This window comes from Vigna angularis, chromosome 5 (assembly GCF_016808095.1).
Source record: "Vigna angularis cultivar LongXiaoDou No.4 chromosome 5, ASM1680809v1, whole genome shotgun sequence".
Lineage (NCBI taxonomy): Eukaryota > Viridiplantae > Streptophyta > Magnoliopsida > Fabales > Fabaceae > Vigna > Vigna angularis.
In genome coordinates this window covers 9,798,200-9,817,593 of record NC_068974.1, presented here as the reverse complement: position 1 = coordinate 9,817,593, position 19,394 = coordinate 9,798,200, and the positions used below count along the sequence as shown (strand labels likewise).

The 19,394-nt window shown below is 46.2% G+C and overlaps 19 non-coding genes and 1 pseudogene across 19 annotated transcripts; all 20 read right to left on the bottom strand.

Moving 5' to 3' along the window:
* Positions 1-550: 550 nt before the first annotated feature.
* On the bottom strand, positions 551-669 carry LOC128197008 (5S ribosomal RNA). The gene has a single exon (XR_008249414.1). It is a non-coding gene; the product is annotated as a 5S ribosomal RNA (ribosomal RNA).
* A 1,285-nt stretch (positions 670-1,954) lies between these two features.
* LOC128197007 (5S ribosomal RNA) lies at positions 1,955-2,073 on the bottom strand. The gene has a single exon (XR_008249413.1). It is a non-coding gene; the product is annotated as a 5S ribosomal RNA (ribosomal RNA).
* A 2,811-nt stretch (positions 2,074-4,884) lies between these two features.
* On the bottom strand, positions 4,885-5,003 carry LOC128197143 (5S ribosomal RNA). The gene has a single exon (XR_008249549.1). It is a non-coding gene; the product is annotated as a 5S ribosomal RNA (ribosomal RNA).
* Positions 5,004-5,416: 413 nt separating this feature from the next.
* LOC128197254 (5S ribosomal RNA) lies at positions 5,417-5,535 on the bottom strand. The gene has a single exon (XR_008249660.1). It is a non-coding gene; the product is annotated as a 5S ribosomal RNA (ribosomal RNA).
* Positions 5,536-6,293: 758 nt separating this feature from the next.
* LOC128197292 (5S ribosomal RNA) lies at positions 6,294-6,402 on the bottom strand (annotated as a pseudogene).
* Positions 6,403-6,488: 86 nt separating this feature from the next.
* Positions 6,489-6,607, bottom strand: LOC128197226 (5S ribosomal RNA). The gene has a single exon (XR_008249632.1). It is a non-coding gene; the product is annotated as a 5S ribosomal RNA (ribosomal RNA).
* Positions 6,608-7,975: 1,368 nt separating this feature from the next.
* On the bottom strand, positions 7,976-8,094 carry LOC128197209 (5S ribosomal RNA). The gene has a single exon (XR_008249615.1). It is a non-coding gene; the product is annotated as a 5S ribosomal RNA (ribosomal RNA).
* A 568-nt stretch (positions 8,095-8,662) lies between these two features.
* LOC128197183 (5S ribosomal RNA) lies at positions 8,663-8,781 on the bottom strand. Its single transcript, XR_008249589.1, has one exon. It is a non-coding gene; the product is annotated as a 5S ribosomal RNA (ribosomal RNA).
* Positions 8,782-9,304: 523 nt separating this feature from the next.
* Positions 9,305-9,423, bottom strand: LOC128197227 (5S ribosomal RNA). The gene has a single exon (XR_008249633.1). It is a non-coding gene; the product is annotated as a 5S ribosomal RNA (ribosomal RNA).
* Positions 9,424-10,253: 830 nt separating this feature from the next.
* Positions 10,254-10,372, bottom strand: LOC128197245 (5S ribosomal RNA). The gene has a single exon (XR_008249651.1). It is a non-coding gene; the product is annotated as a 5S ribosomal RNA (ribosomal RNA).
* Positions 10,373-10,740: 368 nt separating this feature from the next.
* LOC128197201 (5S ribosomal RNA) lies at positions 10,741-10,859 on the bottom strand. Its single transcript, XR_008249607.1, has one exon. It is a non-coding gene; the product is annotated as a 5S ribosomal RNA (ribosomal RNA).
* A 985-nt stretch (positions 10,860-11,844) lies between these two features.
* Positions 11,845-11,963, bottom strand: LOC128197028 (5S ribosomal RNA). The gene has a single exon (XR_008249434.1). It is a non-coding gene; the product is annotated as a 5S ribosomal RNA (ribosomal RNA).
* A 985-nt stretch (positions 11,964-12,948) lies between these two features.
* On the bottom strand, positions 12,949-13,067 carry LOC128196961 (5S ribosomal RNA). Its single transcript, XR_008249367.1, has one exon. It is a non-coding gene; the product is annotated as a 5S ribosomal RNA (ribosomal RNA).
* A 986-nt stretch (positions 13,068-14,053) lies between these two features.
* On the bottom strand, positions 14,054-14,172 carry LOC128197010 (5S ribosomal RNA). The gene has a single exon (XR_008249416.1). It is a non-coding gene; the product is annotated as a 5S ribosomal RNA (ribosomal RNA).
* Positions 14,173-14,389: 217 nt separating this feature from the next.
* LOC128196947 (5S ribosomal RNA) lies at positions 14,390-14,508 on the bottom strand. Its single transcript, XR_008249353.1, has one exon. It is a non-coding gene; the product is annotated as a 5S ribosomal RNA (ribosomal RNA).
* A 676-nt stretch (positions 14,509-15,184) lies between these two features.
* Positions 15,185-15,303, bottom strand: LOC128197233 (5S ribosomal RNA). Its single transcript, XR_008249639.1, has one exon. It is a non-coding gene; the product is annotated as a 5S ribosomal RNA (ribosomal RNA).
* Positions 15,304-16,435: 1,132 nt separating this feature from the next.
* LOC128196959 (5S ribosomal RNA) lies at positions 16,436-16,554 on the bottom strand. The gene has a single exon (XR_008249365.1). It is a non-coding gene; the product is annotated as a 5S ribosomal RNA (ribosomal RNA).
* Positions 16,555-16,770: 216 nt separating this feature from the next.
* Positions 16,771-16,889, bottom strand: LOC128197080 (5S ribosomal RNA). Its single transcript, XR_008249486.1, has one exon. It is a non-coding gene; the product is annotated as a 5S ribosomal RNA (ribosomal RNA).
* Positions 16,890-17,105: 216 nt separating this feature from the next.
* On the bottom strand, positions 17,106-17,224 carry LOC128197044 (5S ribosomal RNA). Its single transcript, XR_008249450.1, has one exon. It is a non-coding gene; the product is annotated as a 5S ribosomal RNA (ribosomal RNA).
* Positions 17,225-17,440: 216 nt separating this feature from the next.
* Positions 17,441-17,559, bottom strand: LOC128196951 (5S ribosomal RNA). The gene has a single exon (XR_008249357.1). It is a non-coding gene; the product is annotated as a 5S ribosomal RNA (ribosomal RNA).
* Between the last annotated feature and the right edge of the window lie 1,835 nt (positions 17,560-19,394).

Sequence of the window (19,394 nt, the reverse complement as noted above, 5' to 3'; positions counted from 1 at the left end):
CGGTGCATTAGTGCTGGTATAATCGCACCTGCCAATCTTTGCACGATCAATGTACATATGGCTTCGGCAGCGTGTACAAGTTTCAAGACTTCGAGACACGCGTGCGAGTGACCTGAGGTGGATGGTTTGGATCCGAAAAAGCCGTGATAACAGTTTGTTGGAGTCGTGTAGGCGGTACTTTGGAACTTGGTTGCAACTAACAAGGACGGAAAAAAACGTAGAAAAGAAAAAAAAACGTCAAAAAAGAGGTGCAACACGAGGACTTCCCAGGAGGTCACCCATCCTAGTACTACTCTCGCCGGATCCGGTGCATTAGTGCTGGTATGATCGCACCTGCCAATCTTTGCACGATCAATGTACATATGGCTTCGGCAGCGTGTACAAGTTTCAAGACTTCGAGACACGCGTGCGAGTGACCTGAGGTGGATGGTTTGGATCCGAAAAAGCCGTGATAAAAGTTTGTTGGAGTCGTGAAGGCGGTACTTTGGAACTTGGTTGCAACTAACAAGGACGGAAAAAAACGTAGAAAAGAAAAAAAAACGTCAAAATAGAGGTGCAACACGAGGACTTCCCAAGAGGTCACCCATCCTAGTACTACTCTCGCCCAAGCACGCTTAACTGCGGAGTTCTGATGGGATCCGATTCATTAGTGCTGGTATGATCGCACCTGCCAATCTTTGCACGATCAATGTACATATGGCTTCGGCAGCGTGTACAAGTTTCAAGACATCGAGACACGCGTGATAGTAACCTGAGGTGGATGGTTTGGATCCGAAAAAGCTGTGATAACAGTTTGTTGGAGTCGTGTAGGCGGTACTTTGGAACTTGGTTGCAACTAACAAGGACGGAAAAAAACGTAGAAAAGAAAAAAAAAACGTCAAAAGAGAGGTGAAACACGAGGACTTCCCAGGAGGTCACCCATCCGAGTACTACTCTCGCCCAAAGTTTGTTGGAGTCGTGTAGGCGGTACTTTGGAACTTGGTTGCAACTAACAAGGACGGAAAAAAACGTAGAAAAGAAAAAAAAAACGTCAAAAAAGAGGTGCAACACGAGGACTTCCCAGGAGGTCACCCATCCTAGTACTACTCTCGCCGGATCCGGTGCATTAGTGCTGGTATGATCGCACCTGCCAATCTTTGCACGATCAATGTACATATGGCTTCGGCAGCGTGTACATGTTTCAAGACTTCGAGACACGCGTGCGAGTGACCTGAGGTGGATGGTTTGGATCCGAAAAAGCCGTGATAACAGTTTGTTGGAGTCGTGTAGGCGATACTTTGGAACTTGGTTGCAACTAACAAGGATGGAAAAAAACGTAGAAAAGAAAAAAAAACGTCAAAAAAGAGGTGCAACACGAGGACTTCCCAGGAGGTCACCCATCCTTGTACTACTCTCGTCGGATCCGGTGCATTAGTGCTGGTATAATCGCACCTGCCAATCTTTGCACGATCAATGTACATATGGCTTCGGCAGCGTGTACAAGTTTCAAGACTTCGAGACACGCGTGCGAGTGACCTGAGGTGGATGGTTTGGATCCGAAAAAGCCGTGATAACAGTTTGTTGGAGTCGTGTAGGCGGTACTTTGGAACTTGGTTGCAACTAACAAGGACGGAAAAAAACGTAGAAAAGAAAAAAAAACGTCAAAAAAGAGGTGCAACACGAGGACTTCCCAGGAGGTCACCCATCCTAGTACTACTCTCGCCGGATCCGGTGCATTAGTGCTGGTATGATCGCAACTGCCAATCTTTGCACGATCAATGTACATATGGCTTCGGCAGCGTGTACAAGTTTCAAGACTTCGAGACACGCGTGCGAGTGACCTGAGGTGGATGGTTTGGATCCGAAAAAGCCGTGATAAAAGTTTGTTGGAGTCGTGAAGGCGGTACTTTGGAACTTGGTTGCAACTAACAAGGACGGAAAAAAACGTAAAAAAGAAAAAAAAAACGTCAAAATAGAGGTGCAACACGAGGACTTCCCAAGAGGTCACCCATCCTAGTACTACTCTCGCCCAAGCACGCTTAACTGCGGAGTTCTGATGGGATCCGATTCATTAGTGCTGGTATGATCGCACCTGCCAATCTTTGCACGATCAATGTACATATGGCTTCGGCAGCGTGTACAAGTTTCAAGACATCGAGACACGCGTGATAGTAACCTGAGGTGGATGGTTTGGATCCGAAAAAGCTGTGATAACAGTTTGTTGGAGTCGTGTAGGCGGTACTTTGGAACTTGGTTGCAACTAACAAGGACGGAAAAAAACGTAGAAAAGAAAAAAAAAACGTCAAAAGAGAGGTGCAACACGAGGACTTCCCAGGAGGTCACCCATCCGAGTACTACTCTCGCCCAAAGTTTGTTGGAGTCGTGTAGGCGGTACTTTGGAACTTGGTTGCAACTAACAAGGACGGAAAAAAACGTAGAAAAGAAAAAAAAACGTCAAAAAAGAGGTGCAACACGAGGAATTCCAACGAGGTCACCCATCCTAGTACTACTCTCGCCGGATCCGGTGCATTAGTGCTGGTATGATCGCACCTGCCAATCTTTGCACGATCAATGTACATATGGCTTCGGCAGCGTGTACAAGTTTCAAGACTTCGAGACACGCGTGCGAGTAACCTGAGGTGGATTGTTTGGATCCGAAAAAGCCGTGATAACAGTTTGTTGGAGTCGTGTAGGCGGTACTTTGGAACTTGGTTGCAACTAACAAGGACGGAAAAAAACGTAGAAAAGAAAAAAAAAACGTCAAAAAAGAGGTGCAACACGAGGACTTCCCAGGAGGTCACCCATCCTTGTACTACTCTCGTCGGATCCGGTGCATTAGTGCTGGTATAATCGCACCTACCAATCTTTGCACGATCAATGTACATATGGCTTCGGCAGCGTGTACAAGTTTCAAGACTTCGAGACACGCGTGCGAGTGACCTGAGGTGGATGGTTTGGATCCGAAAAAGCCGTGATAACAGTTTGTTGGAGTCGTGTAGGCGGTACTTTGGAACTTGGTTGCAACTAACAAGGACGGAAAAAAACGTAGAAAAGAAAAAAAAACGTCAAAAAAGAGGTGCAACACGAGGACTTCCCAGGAGGTCACCCATCCTAGTACTACTCTCGCCGGATCCGGTGCATTAGTGCTGGTATGATCGCACCTGCCAATCTTTGCACGATCAATGTACATATGGCTTCGGCAGCGTGTACAAGTTTCAAGACTTCGAGACACGCGTGCGAGTGACCTGAGGTGGATGGTTTGGATCCGAAAAAGCCGTGATAAAAGTTTGTTGGAGTCGTGTAGGCGGTACTTTGGAACTTGGTTGCAACTAACAAGGACGGAAAAAAACGTAGAAAAGAAAAAAAAAATGTCAAAAAAGAGGTGCAACACGAGGACTTCCCAGGAGGTCACCCATCCTAGTACTACTCTCGCCGGATCCGGTGCATTAGTGCTGGTATGATCGCACCTGCCAATCTTTGCACGATCAATGTACATATGGCTTCGGCAGCGTGTACAAGTTTCAAGACTTCGAGACACGCGTGCGAGTGACCTGAGGTGGATGGTTTGGATCCGAAAAAGCCGTGATAACAGTTTGTTGGAGTCGTGTAGGCGGTACTTTGGAACTTGGTTGCAACTAACAAGGACGAAAAAAAACGTAGAAAAGAAAAAAAAACGTCAAAAAAGGGGTGCAACACGAGGACTTCCCAGGAGGTCACCCATCCTTGTACTACTCTCGTCGGAACCGGTGCATTAGTGCTGGTATAATCGCACCTGCCAATCTTTGCACGATCAATGTACATATGGCTTCGGCAGCGTGTACAAGTTTCAAGACTTCGAGACACGCGTGCGAGTGACCTGAGGTGGATGGTTTGGATCCGAAAAAGCCGTGATAAAAGTTTGTTGGAGTCGTGTAGGCGGTACTTTGGAACTTGGTTGCAACTAACAAGGACGGAAAAAAACGTAGAAAAGAAAAAAAAACATCAAAAAAGAGGTGCAACACGAGGACTTCCTAGGAGGTCACCCATCCTAGTACTACTCTCGCCGGATCCGGTGCATTAGTGCTGGTATGATCGCACCTGCCAATCTTTGCACGATCAATGTACATATGGCTTCGGCAGCGTGTACATGTTTCAAGACTTCGAGACACGCGTGCGAGTGACCTGAGGTGGATGGTTTGGATCCGAAAAAGCTGTGATAACAGTTTGTTGGAGTCGTGTAGGCGGTACTTTGGAACTTGGTTGCAACTAACAAGGACGGAAAAAAATTTAGAAAAGAAAAAAAAAACGTCAAAAAAGAGGTGCAACACGAGGACTTCCCAGGAGGTCACCCATCCTAGTACTACTCTCGCCGGATCCGGTGCATTAGTGCTGTTATGATCGCACCTGCCAATCTTTGCACGATCAATGTACATATGGCTTCGGCAGCGTGTACAAGTTTCAAGACTTCGAGACACGCGTGCGAGTGACCTGAGGTGGATGGTTTGGATCCGAAAAAGCCGTGATAACAGTTTGTTGGAGTCGTGTAGGCGGTACTTTGGAACTTGGTTGCAACTAACAAGGACGGAAAAAAACGTAGAAAAGAAAAAAAAACGTCAAAAAAGAAGTGCAACACGAGGATTACTAGGAGGTCACCCATCCTAGTACTACTCTCGCCGGATTCGGTGCATTAGTGCTGGTATGATCGCACCTACCAATCTTTGCACGATCAATGTACATATGGCTTCGGCAGCGTGTACAAGTTTCAAGACTTCGAGACACGCGTGCGAGTGACCTGAGGTGGATGGTTTGGATCCGAAAAAGCCGTGATAACAGTTTGTTGGAGTCGTGTAGGCGGTACTTTGAAACTTGGGTGCAACTAACAAGGACGGAAAAAAAGGTAGAAAAGAAAAAAAAAACGTCAAAAAAGAGGTGCAACACGAGGATTTCCTAGGAGGTCACCCATCCGAGTACTACTCTCGCCCAAGCACACTTAACTGCGGTGTTCTGTTGGGATCCGGTGCATTAGTGCTGGTATGATCGCACCTGCAAATCATTGCACGATCAATGTACATATGTCTTCGACAGCGTGTACAAGTTTCAAGACTTCGAGACACGCGTGCGAGTGACCTGAGGTGGATGGTTTGGATCCGAAAAAGCCGTGATAACGGTTTGTTGGAGTCGTGTAGGCGGTACTTTAGAACTTGGTTTCAACTAACAAGGACGGAAAAAAACGTAGAAAAGAAAAAAAAAACGTCAAAAAAGTGGTGCAACACGAGGACTTCCCAGGAGGTCACCCATCCTAGTACTACTCTCGCCCAAGCACGGTTAACTGCGGAGTTCTGATGGGATCCGCCGTGATAACAGTTTGTTGGAGTCGTGTAGGCGGTACTTTGGAACTTGGTTGCAACTAACAAGGACGGAAAGAAACGTAGAAAAGAAAAAAAAACACGTCAAAAAAGATGTGCAACACGAGGACTTCCCAAGAGGCCACTAATCCTAGTACTACTCTCGCCCAAGCACGCTTAACTGCGGAGTTCTGATGGCATCCGGTGCATTAGTGCTGGTATGATCGCACCTGCCAATCTTTGCACGATCAATGTACATATGGCTTCGGCAGCGTGTACAAGTTTCAAGACATCGAGACACGCGTGCGAGTGACCTGAGGTGGATGGTTTGGATCCGAAAATGCCGTGATAACAGTTTGTTGGAGTCGTGTAGGCGGTACTTTGGAACTTGGTTGCAACTAACAAGGACGGAAAAAAACGTAGAAAAGAAAGAAAAAAAAGTCAAAAAAGAGGTGCAACACGAGGACTTCCCAGGAGGTCACCCATCCTAGTATTACTCTCGCCGGATCCGGTGCATTAGTGCTGGTATGATCGCACCTGCCAATCTTTGCACGATCAATGTACATATGGCTTCGGCAGCGTGTAAAAGTTTCAAGACTTCGAGACACGCGTGCGAGTGACCTGAGGTGGATGGTTTGGATCCGAAAAAGCCGTGATAACAGTTTGTTGGAGTCGTGTAGGCGGTACTTTGGAACTTGGTTCTCGCCCAAGCACACTTAACTGCGGAGTTCTGATGGGATCCGGTGCATTAGTGCTGGTATGATCGCACCTGCAAATCTTTGCACGATCAATGTACATATGGCTTCGACAGCGTGTACAAGTTTCAAGACTTCGAGACACGCGTGCGAGTGACCTGAGGTGGATGGTTTGGATCCGAAAAAGCCGTGATAACAGTTTGTTCGAGTCGTGTAGGCGGTACTTTGGAACTTGGTTGCAACTAACAAGGACGGAAAAAAACGTAGAAAAGAAAAAAAAAACGTCAAAAAAGTGGTGCAACACGAGGACTTCCCAGGAGGTCACCCATCCTAGTACTACTCTCGCCCAAGCACGCTTAACTGCGGAGTTCTGATGGGATCCGCCGTGATAACAGTTTGTTGGAGTCGTGTAGGCGGTACTGTTGGAACTTGGTTGCAACTAACGAGGACGGAAAGAAACGTAGAAAAGAAAAAAAAACACGTCAAAAAAGAGGTGCAAAACGAGGGCTTCCCAAGATGTCACCCATCCTAGTACTACTCTTGCCCAAGCACGCTTAACTGCGGAGTTCTGATGGCATCCGGTGCATTAGTGCTGGTATGATCGCACCTGCCAGTCTTTGCACGATCAATGTACATATGGCTTCGGCAGCGTGTACAAGTTTCAAGACATCGAGACACGCGTGCGAGTGACATGAGGTGGATGGTTTGGATCCGAAAAAGCCGTGATAACAGTTTGTTGGAGTCGTGTAGGCGGTCCTTTGGAACTTGGTTGCAACTAACAAGGACGGAAAAAAACGTAGAAAAGAAAGAAAAAAAACGTCAAAAAAGAGTTGCAATACGAGGACTTCCCAAGAGGTCACCCATCCTAGTACTACTCTCGCCGGATCCGGTGCATTAGTGCTGGTATGATCGCACCTGCCAATCTTTGCACGATCAATGTACATATGGCTTCGGCAGCGTGTACAAGTTTCAAGACTTCGAGACACGAGTGCGAGTGACCTGAGGTGGATGGTTTCGTTCCGAAAAAGCCATGATAACAGTTTGTTGGAGTCGTGTAGGCGGTACTTTGGAACTTGGTTGCAACTAACAAGGACGGAAAAAAACGTAGAAAAGAAAGAAAAAAAACGTCAAAAAAGAGGTGCAACACGAGGACTTCCCAGGAGGTCACCCATCCTAGTACTACTCTCGCCGGATCCGGTGCATTAGTGCTGGTATGATCGCACCTGCCAATCTTTGCACGATCAATGTACATATGGCTTCGGCAGCGTGTAAAAGTTTCAAGACTTCGAGACACGCGTGCGAGTGACCTGAGGTGGATGGTTTGGATCCCAAAAAGCCGTGATAACAGTTTGTTGGAGTCGTGTAGGCGGTACTTTGGAACTTGGTTCTCGCCCAAGCACACTTAACTGCGGAGTTCTGATGGGATCCGGTGCATTAGTGCTGGTATGATCGCACCTGCAAATCTTTGCACGATCAATGTACATATGGCTTCGACAACGTGTACAAGTTTCAAGACTTCGAGACACGCGTGCGAGTGAGCTGAGGTGGATGGTTTGGATCCGAAAAAGCCGTGATAACAGTTTGTTGGAGTCGTGTAGGCGGTACTTTGGAACTTGGTTGCAACTAACAAGGACGGAAAAAAACGTAGAAAAGAAAAAAAAACGTCAAAAAAGAGGTTCAACACGAGGACTTCCAGGAGGTCACCCATCCTAGTACTACTCTCGCCGGATCCGGTGCATTAGTGCTGGTATGATCGCACCTGCCAATCTTTGCACGATCAATGTACATATGGCTTCGGCAGCGTGTACAAGTTTCAAGACTTCGAGACACGCGTGCGAGTGACCTGAGGTGGATGGTTTGGATCCGAAAAAGCCGTGATAATAGTTTATTGGAGTCGTGTAGGCGGTACTTTGGAACTTGGTTGCAACTAACAAGGACGGAAAAAAACGTAGAAAAGAAAAAAAAATCGTCAAAAAAGAGGTTCAACACGAGGACTTCCCAAGAGGTCACCCATCCTAGTACTACTCTCGCGCAAGCATGCTTAACTGCAGAGTTCTGATGGGATCCGGTGCATTAGTGCTGGTATGATCGCACCTGCCAATCTTTGCACGATCAATGTACATATGGCTTCGGCAGCGTGTAAAAGTTTCAAGACATCGAGGCACGCGTGCGAGTGACCTAAGGTGGATGGTTTGGATCCGAAAAAGCCGTGATAACAGTTTGTTGGAGTCGTGTAGGCGGTACTTTGGAACTTGGTTGCAACTAACAAGGACGGAAAAAAATGTAGAAAAGAAAAAAAAAACGTCAAAAAAGAGGTGCAACACGAGGACTTCCCAGGAGGTCACCCATCCGAGTACTACTCTCGCCCAAAGTTTGTTGGAGTCGTGTAGGCGGTACTTTGGAACTTGGTTGCAACTAACAAGGACGGAAAAAAACGTAGAAAAGAAAAAAAAAACGTCAAAAAAGGGTGCAACACGAGGACTTCCCAGGAGGTCACCCATCCTAGTACTACTCTCGCCCAAGCACGCTTAACTGCGGAGTTCTGATGGGATCTGCCGTGATAACAGTTTGTTGGAGTCGTGTAGGCGGTACTGTTTGAACTTGGTTGCAACTATCAAGGACGGAAAGAAACGTAGAAAAGAAAAAAAAAAACACGTCAAAAAAGAGGTGCAACACAAGGACTTCACAAGAGGTCACCCATCCTAGTACTACTCTCGCCCAGGCACGCTTAACTGCGGAGTTCTGATGGCATCAGGTGCATTAGTGCTGGTATGATCGCACCTACCAGTCTTTGCACGATCAACGAACATATGGCTTCGGCAGCGTGTACAAGTTTCAAGACATCGAGACACGCGTGCGAGTGACCTGAGGTGGATGGTTTGGATTCGAAAAAGCCGTGATAAAAGTTTGTTGGAGTCGTGTAGGCGGTACTTTGGAACTTGGTTGCAACTAACAAGGACGGAAAAAAACGTAGAAAAGAAAGAAAAAAAATGTCAAAAAAGAGGTGCAACACGAGGACTTCCCAGGAGGTCACCCATCCTAGTACTACTCTCGCCGGATCCGGTGCATTAGTGCTGGTATGATCGCACCTGCCAATCTTTGCACGATCAATGTACATATGTCTTCGGCAGCGTGTACAAGTTTCAAGACTTCGAGACACGCGTGCGAGTGACCTGAGGTGGATGGTTTCGATCCGAAAAAGCCGTGATAACAGTTTGTTGGAGTCGTGTAGGCGGTACTTTGGAACTTGGTTGCAACTAACAAGGACGGAAAAAAACGTAGAAAAGAAAAAAAAACGTCAAAAAAGAGGTTCAACACGAGGACTTCCCAAGAGGTCAACCATCCTAGTACTATTCTCGCCCAAGCACGCTTAACTGCAGAGTTCTGATGGCATCCGGTGCATTAGTGCTGGTATGATCGCACCTGCCACTCTTTGCACGATCAATGTACATATGGCTTCGGCAGCGTGTACAAGTTTCAAGACATCGAGACACGCGTGCGAGTGACCTGAGGTGGATGGTTTGGATCCGAAAAAGCCGTGATAACAGTTTGTTGGAGTCGTGTAGGCGGTACTTTGGAACTTGGTTGCAACTAACAAGGACGGAAAAAAACGTAGAAAAGAAAGAAAAAAAAAACGTCAAAAAAGAGGTGCAACACGAGGACTTCCAAGGAGGTCACCCATCCTAGTTCTACTCTCGCCGGATCCGGTGCATTAGTGCTGGTATGATCGCACCTGTCAATCTTTGCACGATCAATGTACATATGGCTTCGGCAGCATGTACAAGTTTCAAGACTTCGAGACACGCGTGCGAGTGACCTGAGGTGGATGGTTTGGATCCGAAAAAGCCGTGATAACAGTTTGTTGGAGTCGTGTAGGCGGTACTTTGGAACTTGGTTGCAACTAACAAGGACGGAAAAAAACGTAGAAAAGAAAAAAAAACGTCAAAAAAGAGGTTCAACACGAGGACTTCCAGGAGGTCACCCATCCTAGTACTACTCTCGCCGGATCCGGTGCATTAGTGCTGGTATGATCGCACCTGCCAATCTTTGCACGATCAATGTACATATGGCTTCGGCAGCGTGTACAAGTTTCAAGACTTCGAGACACACGTGCGAGTGACCTGAGGTGGATGGTTTGGATCCGAAAAAGCCGTGATAATAGTTTATTGGAGTCGTGTAGGCGGTACTTTGGAACTTGGTTGCAACTAACAAGGACGGAAAAAAACGTAGAAAAGAAAAAAAAAACGTCAAAAAAGAGGTTCAACACGAGGACTTCCCAAGAGGTCACCCATCCTAGTACTACTCTCGCGCAAGCATGCTTAACAGCAGAGTTCTGATGGGATCCGGTGCATTAGTGCTGGTATGATCGCACCTGCCAATCTTTGCACGATCAATGTACATATGGCTTCGGCAGCGTGTAAAAGTTTCAAGACATCGAGGCACGCGTGCGAGTGACCTGAGGTGGATGGTTTGGATCCGAAAAAGCCGTGATAACAGTTTGTTGGAGTCGTGTAGGCGGTACTTTGGAACTTGGTTGCAACTAACAAGGACGGAAAAAAATGTAGAAAAGAAAAAAAAAACGTCAAAAAAGAGGTGCAACACGAGGACTTCCCAGGAGGTCACCCATCCGAGTACTACTCTCGCCCAAAGTTTGTTGGAGTCGTGTAGGCGGTACTTTGGAACTTGGTTGCAACTAACAAGGACGGAAAAAAACGTAGAAAAGAAAAAAAAAACGTCAAAAAAGGGTGCAACACGAGGACTTCCCAGGAGGTCACCCATCCTAGTACTACTATCGCCAAATCACGCTTAACTGCGGAGTTCTGATGGGATCCGGTGCATTAGTGCTAGTATGATCGCACCTGCCAATCTTTGCACGATCAATGTACATATGGCTTCGGCAGCGTGTACAAGTTTCAAGACATCGAGACACGCGTGCGAGTGACCTGAGGTTGATGGTTTGGATCCGAAAAAGTCGTGAGAACAGTTTGTTGGAGTCGTGTAGGCGGTACTTTGGAACTTGGTTGCAACTAACTAGGACGGAAAAAAACATAGAAAAGAAAGAAAAAACGTCAAAAAAGAGGTGCAACACGAGGACTTCCCAGGAGGTCACCCATCGGAGTACTACTCTCGCCCAAAGTTGGTTGGAGTCGTGTGGGCGGTACTTTGGAACTTGGTTGCAACTAACAAGGACGGAAAAAAACGTAGAAAAGAAAGAAAAAAAACGTCAAAAAAGAGGTGCAACACGAGGACTTCCCAGGAGGTCACCAATCCTAGTACTACTCACGCCGGATCCGGTGCATTAGTGCTGGTATGATCGCACCTGCCAATCTTTGCACGATCAATGTACATATGGCTTCGGCAGCGTGTACAAGTTTCAAGACTTCGAGACACGCGTGCGAGTGACCTGAGGTGGATGGTTTGGATCCGAAAAAGCCGTGATAACAGTTTGTTGGAGTCGTGTAGGCGGTACTTTGGAACTTGGTTGCAACTAACAAGGACGGAAAAAAACGTAGAAAAGAAAGAAAAAAAACGTCAAAAAAGAGGTGCAACACGAGGACTTCCCAGGAGGTCACCCATCCTAGTACTACTCTCGCCGGATCCGGTGCATTAGTGCTGGTATGATCGCACCTGCCAATCTTTGCACGATCAATGTACATATGGCTTCGGCAGCGTGTACAAGTTTCAAGACTTCGAGACACGCGTGCGAGTGACCTGAGGTGGATGGTTTGGATCCGAAAAAGCCGTGATAACAGTTTGTTGGAGTCGTGTAGGCGGTACTTTGGAACTTGGTTGCAACTAACAAGGACGGAAAAAAACGTAGAAAAGAAAAAAAAAACGTCAAAAAAGAGGTGCAACACGAGGACTTCCTTGGAGGTCTCCCATCCGAGTACTACTCTCGCCCAAGCACGCTTCACTGCGGAGTTCTGATGGGATCCGGTGCATTAGTGCTGGTATGATCGCACCTGCCAATCTTTGCACGATCAATGTACATATGGCTTCGGCAGTGTGTACAAGTTTCAAGACATCGAGACACGCGTGCGAGTGACCTGAGGTGGATGGTTTGGATCCGAAAAAGCCGTGAGAACAGTTTGTTGGAGTCGTGTAGGCGGTACTTTGGAACTTGGTTGCAACTAACAAGGACGGAAAAAAACGTAGAAAAGAAAAAAAAAACGTCAAAAAAGAGGTGCAACACGAGGACTTCCCAGGAGGTCACCCATCCGAGTACTACTCTCGCCCAAAGTTTGTTGGAGTCGTGTAGGCGGTACTTTGGAACTTAGTTGCAACTAACAAGGACGGAAAAAAACGTAGAAAAGAAAGAAAAAAAACGTCAAAAAAGAGGTGCAACACGAGGACTTCCCAGGAGGTCACCCATCCTAGTACTACTCACGCCGGATCCGGTGCATTAGTGCTGGTATGATCGCACCTGCCAATCTTTGCACGATCAATGTACATATGGCTTCGGCAGCGTGTACAAGTTTCAAGACTTCGAGACACGCGTGCGAGTGACCTGAGGTGGATGGTTTGGATCCGAAAAAGCCGTGATAACAGTTTGTTGGAGTCGTGTAGGCGGTACTTTGGAACTTGGTTGCAACTAACAAGGACGGAAAAAAACGTAGAAAAGAAAGAAAAAAAACGTCAAAAAAGAGGTGCAACACGAGGACTTCCCAGGAGGTCACCCATCCTTGTACTACTCTCGCCGGATCCGGTGCATTAGTGCTGGTATGATCGCACCTGCCAATCTTTGCACGATCAATGTACATATGGCTTCGGCAGCGTGTACAAGTTTCAAGACTTCGAGACACGCGTGCGAGTGACCTGAGGTGGATGGTTTGGATCCGAAAAAGCCGTGATAACAGTTTGTTGGAGTCGTGTAGGCGGTACTTTGGAACTTGGTTGCAACTAACAAGGACGGAAAAAAACGTAGAAAAGAAAAAAAAAACGTCAAGAAAGAGATGCAACACGAGGACTTCCCAGGAGGTCTCCCATCCGAGTACTACTCTCGCCCAAGCACGCTTCACTGCGGAGTTCTGATGGGATCCGGTGCATTAGTGCTGGTATGATCGCACCTGCCAATCTTTGCACGATCAATGTACATATGGCTTCGGCAGTGTGTACAAGTTTCAAGACATCGAGACACGCGTGCGAGTGACCTGAGGTGGATGGTTTGGATCCGAAAAAGCCGTGAGAACAGTTTGTTGGAGTCGTGTAGGCGGTACTTTGGAACTTGGTTGCAACTAACAAGGACGGAAAAAAACGTAGAAAAGAAAAAAAAAAACGTCAAAAAAGAGGTGCAACACGAGGACTTCCCAGGAGGTCACCCATCCGAGTACTACTCTCGCCCAAAGTTTGTTGGAGTCGTGTAGGCGGTACTTTGGAACTTAGTTGCAACTAACAAGGACGGAAAAAAACGTAGAAAAGAAAGAAAAAAAACGTCAAAAAAGAGGTGCAACACGAGGACTTCCCAGGAGGTCACCCATCCTAGTACTACTCACGCCGGATCCGGTGCATTAGTGCTGGTATGATCGCACCTGCCAATCTTTGCACGATCAATGTACATATGGCTTCGGCAGCGTGTACAAGTTTCAAGACTTCGAGACACGCGTGCGAGTGACCTGAGGTGGATGGTTTGGATCCGAAAAAGCCGTGATAACAGTTTGTTGGAGTCGTGTAGGCGGTACTTTGGAACTTGGTTGCAACTAACAAGGACGGAAAAAAACGTAGAAAAGAAAGAAAAAAAACGTCAAAAAAGAGGTGCAACACGAGGACTTCCCAGGAGGTCACCCATCCTAGTACTACTCTCGCCGGATCCGGTGCATTAGTGCTGGTATGATCGCACCTGCCAATCTTTGCACGATCAATGTACATATGGCTTCGGCAGCGTGTACAAGTTTCAAGACTTCGAGACACGCGTGCGAGTGACCTGAGGTGGATGGTTTGGATCCGAAAAAGCCGTGATAACAGTTTGTTGGAGTCGTGTAGGCGGTACTTTGGAACTTGGTTGCAACTAACAAGGACGGAAAAAAACGTAGAAAAGAAAAAAAAAACGTCAAAAAAGAGGTGCAACACGAGGACTTCCCAGGAGGTCTGCCATCCGAGTACTACTCTCGCCCAAGCACGCTTCACTGCGGAGTTCTGATGGGATCCGGTGCATTAGTGCTGGTATGATCGCACCTGCCAATCTTTGCACGATCAATGTACATATGGCTTCGGCAGCGTGTACAAGTTTCAAGACTTCGAGACACGCGTGCGAGTGACCTGAGGTGGATGGTTTGGATCCGAAAAAGCCGTGATAACAGTTTGTTGGAGTCGTGTAGGCGGTACTTTGGAACTTGGTTGCAACTAACAAGGACGGAAAAAAACGTAGAAAAGAAAAAAAAAAACGTCAAAAAAGAGGTGCAACACGAGGACTTCCCAGGAGGTCTCCCATCCGAGTACTACTCTCGCCCAAGCACGCTTCACTGCGGAGTTCTGATGGGATCCGGTGCATTAGTGCTGGTATGATCGCACCTGCCAATCTTTGCACGATCAATGTACATATGGCTTCGGCAGTGTGTACAAGTTTCAAGACATCGAGACACGCGTGCGAGTGACCTGAGGTGGATGGTTTGGATCCGAAAAAGCCGTGAGAACAGTTTGTTGGAGTCGTGTAGGCGGTACTTTGGAACTTGGTTGCAACTAACAAGGACGGAAAAAAACGTAGAAAAGAAAAAAAAAACGTCAAAAAAGAGGTGCAACACGAGGACTTCCCAGGAGGTCACCCATCCGAGTACTACTCTCGCCCAAAGTTTGTTGGAGTCGTGTAGGCGGTACTTTGGAACTTAGTTGCAACTAACAAGGACGGAAAAAAACGTAGAAAAGAAAGAAAAAAAACGTCAAAAAGGAGGTGCAACACGAGGACTTCCCAGGAGGTCACCCATCCTAGTACTACTCTCGCCGGATCCGGTGCATTAGTGCTGGTATGATCGCACCTGCCAATCTTTGCACGATCAATGTACATATGTCTTCGGCAGCGTGTACAAGTTTCAAGACTTCGAGACACGCGTGCGAGTGACCTGAGGTGGATGGTTTCGATCCGAAAAAGCCGTGATAACAGTTTGTTGGAGTCGTGTAGGCGGTACTTTGGAACTTGGTTGCAACTAACAAGGACGGAAAAAAACGTAGAAAAGAAAAAAAAACGTCAAAAAAGAGGTTCAACACGAGGACTTCCCAAGAGGTCACCCATCCTAGTACTATTCTCGCCCAAGCACGCTTAACTGCAGAGTTCTGGTGGCATCCGGTGCATTAGTGCTGGTATGATCGCACCTGCGAATCTTTACACGATCAATGTACATATGGCTTCGGCAGCGTGTACAAGTTTCAAGACTTCGAGACACGCGTGCGAGTGACCTGAGGTGGATGGTTTGGATCCGAAAAAGCCGTGATAACAGTTTGTTGGAGTCGTGTAGGCGGTACTTTTGAACTTGGTTGCAACTAACAAGGACGGAAAAAAACGTAGAAAAGAAAAAAAAGCGTCAAAAAAGAGGTGCAACACGAGGACTTCCCAGGAGGTCACCCATCCTAGTACTACTGTCGGCGGATCCGGTGCATTAGTGCTGGTATGATCGCACCTGCCAATCTTTGCACGATCAATGTACATATGGCTTCTGCAGCGTGTACAAGTTTCAAGACTTCGAGACACGCGTGCGAGTGACCTGAGGTGGATGGTTTGGATCCGAAAAAGCCGTGATAACAGTTTGTTGGAGTCGTGTAGGCGGTACTTTGGAACTTGGTTGCAACTAATAAGGACGGAAAAAAACGTAGAAAAGAAAAAAAAAACGTCAAAAAAGAGGTGCAACACGAGGACTTCCCAGGAGGTCACCCATCCTAGTACTACTCTCGTCGAATCCGGTGCATTAGTGCTGGTATGATCGCACCTGCCAATCTTTGCACGATCAATGTACATATGGCTTCGGCAGCGTGTACAAGTTTCAAGACTTCGAGACACGCGTGCGAGTGACCTGAGGTGGATGGTTTGGATCCGAAAAAGCCGTGATAACAGTTTCTTGGAGTCGTGTAGGCGGTACTTTGGAACTTGGTTGCAACTAACAAGGATGGAAAAAAACCTAGAAAAGAAAAAAAAAACGTCAAAAAAGAGGTGCAACACGAGGACTTCCCAGGAGGTCACCCATCCTAGTACTACTCTCGCCGGATCCGGTGCATTAGTGCTGGTATGATCGCACCTGCCAATCTTTGCACGATCAATGTACATATGGCTTCGGCAGCGTGTACAAGTTTCAAGACTTCGAGACACGCGTGCGAGTGACCTGAGGTGGATGGTTTGGATCCGAAAAAGCCGTGATAACAGTTTGTTGGAGTCGTGTAGGCGGTACTTTGGAACTTGGTTGCAACTAACAAGGACGGAAAAAAACGTAGAAAAGAAAAAAAAACGTCAAAAAAGAGGTGCAACACGAGGACTTCCCAGGAGGTCACCCATCCGAGTACTACTCTCGCCCAAGCACGCTTGGCTGCGGAGTTCTAATGGGATCCGGTGCATTAGTGCTGGTATGATCGCACCTGCCAATATTTGCACGATCAATGTACATATGGCTTCGACAACGTGTACAAGTTTCAAGACTTCGAGACACGCGTGCGAGTGACCTGAGGTGGATGGTTTGGATCCGAAAAAGCCGTGATAACAGTTTGTTGGAGTCCTGTAGGCGGTACTTTGGAACTTGGTTGCAACTAACAAGGACGGAAAAAAACGTAGAAAAGAAAAAAAAAACGTCAAAAAAGAGGTGCAACACGAGGACTTCCCAGGAGGTCACCCATCCGAGTACTAGTCTCGCCCAAGCACGCTTGGGTGCGGAGTTCTGATGGGATCCGGTGCATTAGTGCTGGTATGATCGCACCTGCCAATCTTTGCACGATCAATGTACATATGGCTTCGGAAGCGTGTACAAGTTTCAAGACTTCGAGACACGCGTGTGAGTGACCTGAGGTGGATGGTTTGGATCCGAAAAAGCCGTGATAACAGTTTGTTGGAGTCGTGTAGGCGGTACTTTGGAACTTGGTTACAACTAACAAGGAAGGAAAAAAACGTAGAAAAGAAAAAAAAAACGTCAAAAAAGAGGTGCAACACGAGGACTTCCCAAGAGGTCACCCATCCGAGTACTACTCTCACCAAAGCACCCTTAACTTCGGAGTTCTGATGGGATCCGGTGCATTAGTGCTGGTATGATCGCACCTGCCAATCTTTGCACGATCAATGTACATATGGCTTCGACAACGTGTACAAGTTTCAAGACTTCGAGACACGCGTGCGAGTGACCTGAGGTGGATGGTTTGGATCCGAAAAAGCCGTGATAACAGTTTGTTGGAGTCCTGTAGGCGGTACTTTGGAACTTGGTTGCAACTAACAAGGACGGAAAAAAACGTAGAAAAGAAAAAAAAAACGTCAAAAAAGAGGTGCAACACGAGGACTTCCCAGGAGGTCACCCATCCGAGTACTACTCTCGCCCTAGCACGCTTGGCTGCGGAGTTCTGATGGGATCCGGTGCATTAGTGCTGGTATGATCGCACCTGCCAATCTTTGCACGATCAATGTACATATGGCTTCAGCAGCGTGTACAAGTTTCAAGACTTCGAGACACTGATGGACAAATTTGTAAGCACCAAAATATGATGTCACAAACTTGTTTCACAATCGGCAAGTATGACCGAATCATTCAAGTAATAAACTTGGTAAGACCAAGTATCGTTCTTCCCAAAGGACTCACGGCCTAGTTTAGTTATGTGATTTGTTGATTAGCTAAGACTTACAAACGAAATATTTGGAGTTTATATGCAAGACGAAAAACTAAACATGTATGCATGAAGTTTGATCAATGGCAAAGACAAAAGATAAACACTTTCAAAGGAATATATGAATGAATATGTTGTTGGGGGTCAATTTCATCTCATCCACTCTCATACATTTTAGGAATTCAACATTCAAATCATCATTGTTAATGCCACTCTCTAAAGTATCATTCTAGATGGCTTCTCCCTAATCAAATAGTTCATACAATTCCTAGCATTCCTAATGATTAGTTCATAAGTGCAGGAGCTTAACGACAACCAATATAACATTGGGAGAAATTCCCCGGATCTAGACTTCCCCGTACGTGTCCGTATCGACAAAACCAATAATCATGCAATAGAATGAGTTAAACAATGCAAGCATTGAGCAAAGAGGAAAAACCCTAACTAATGATGAATGAAAGCATAAGTCTTAGATTAAGATGCAAGCATAAATTCCATATATGAGAGTTTCAAGAGATTACATTGATTCCCCAACAAACATACAAGGTTTAGTTCACCATATTCATGGTGAACCTAGATGAACAATAATGAAAGAATGAAAGAATAAACCCAATAAAGGTGAAGAGGTAGCCTGAGCATCCAAGATCCTCCTTCAAAGGGGTGGAAGAGAGAGTGTTTGCCTACGTTCTGCCAAAGATGTCTAACCCTAGGACGTGCAAGTCCTTATATACTATTCTAGAGTTACAAAAGATTACAAAAGCCCAAGCCCAAAAAGTGCCGCTCAGCGGTAAATACCGCTCAGCGGTGACCTCGCTTCACTTTTCTTCCCCTCAGCGGCCAGTTTGCCCCTCAGCGGACCTCCCGTGACCTCCTGAGTGCCGCTCAGCGGTAAAATGCCGCTGAGCGGTGCCTTCGACTTCTCTTTTTGCACTCTTTGCTTCCTTTTATGATTCCACTTCTCTTCTTCTTTACTTCTTTCACTAAATTCACCTCAAAACCTGCACAAAAACACTCAAATCAAGCATAAACCTGTCCAGCTCTCTTATTTCTGAAAATATAGATAAAAGCATTGATTTCAAGCTAGTTTCTAAGTCTAAAGGTTGCTTTTAATATCAATTTTAAGCATGAAAATAACAGTTTTTCAACTGTTATCACAACCCCAAACTTAGAACTTTGCTTGTCCTCAAGCAAACAAAATGTAACTCCATCTCCAACCAATTCATATGATGGTTCACTCATTCAAAATCCTTTTCTCAAGATAAGTAACAACTTCACTCAAACTTATGACCAAAAGTTCAATCAAGATGTGCACATGTTTTAGTGTTCACAAAGTCATTTAAATTCCAACAAATGCTATTTTTCATGAATGATCAATCAATTAAGCATGGATGTTCATATGTTTATGGAATATTTCCTCACTAGGTAAAGTGTTTCATTCAACACACAAGTGTATAAGAGGTAAAGTGTTTCACTCATTCACTTCACTATCACAATGTCACATGAATCAACTTTGCCTTTCATTTTACCACAATCAAAAACATTCACAAGCATGCATCATCACAAGGACTTTTCAATGGCTTATAATGTGGCTGGGGTAACAAGAAAATTGGTTTTT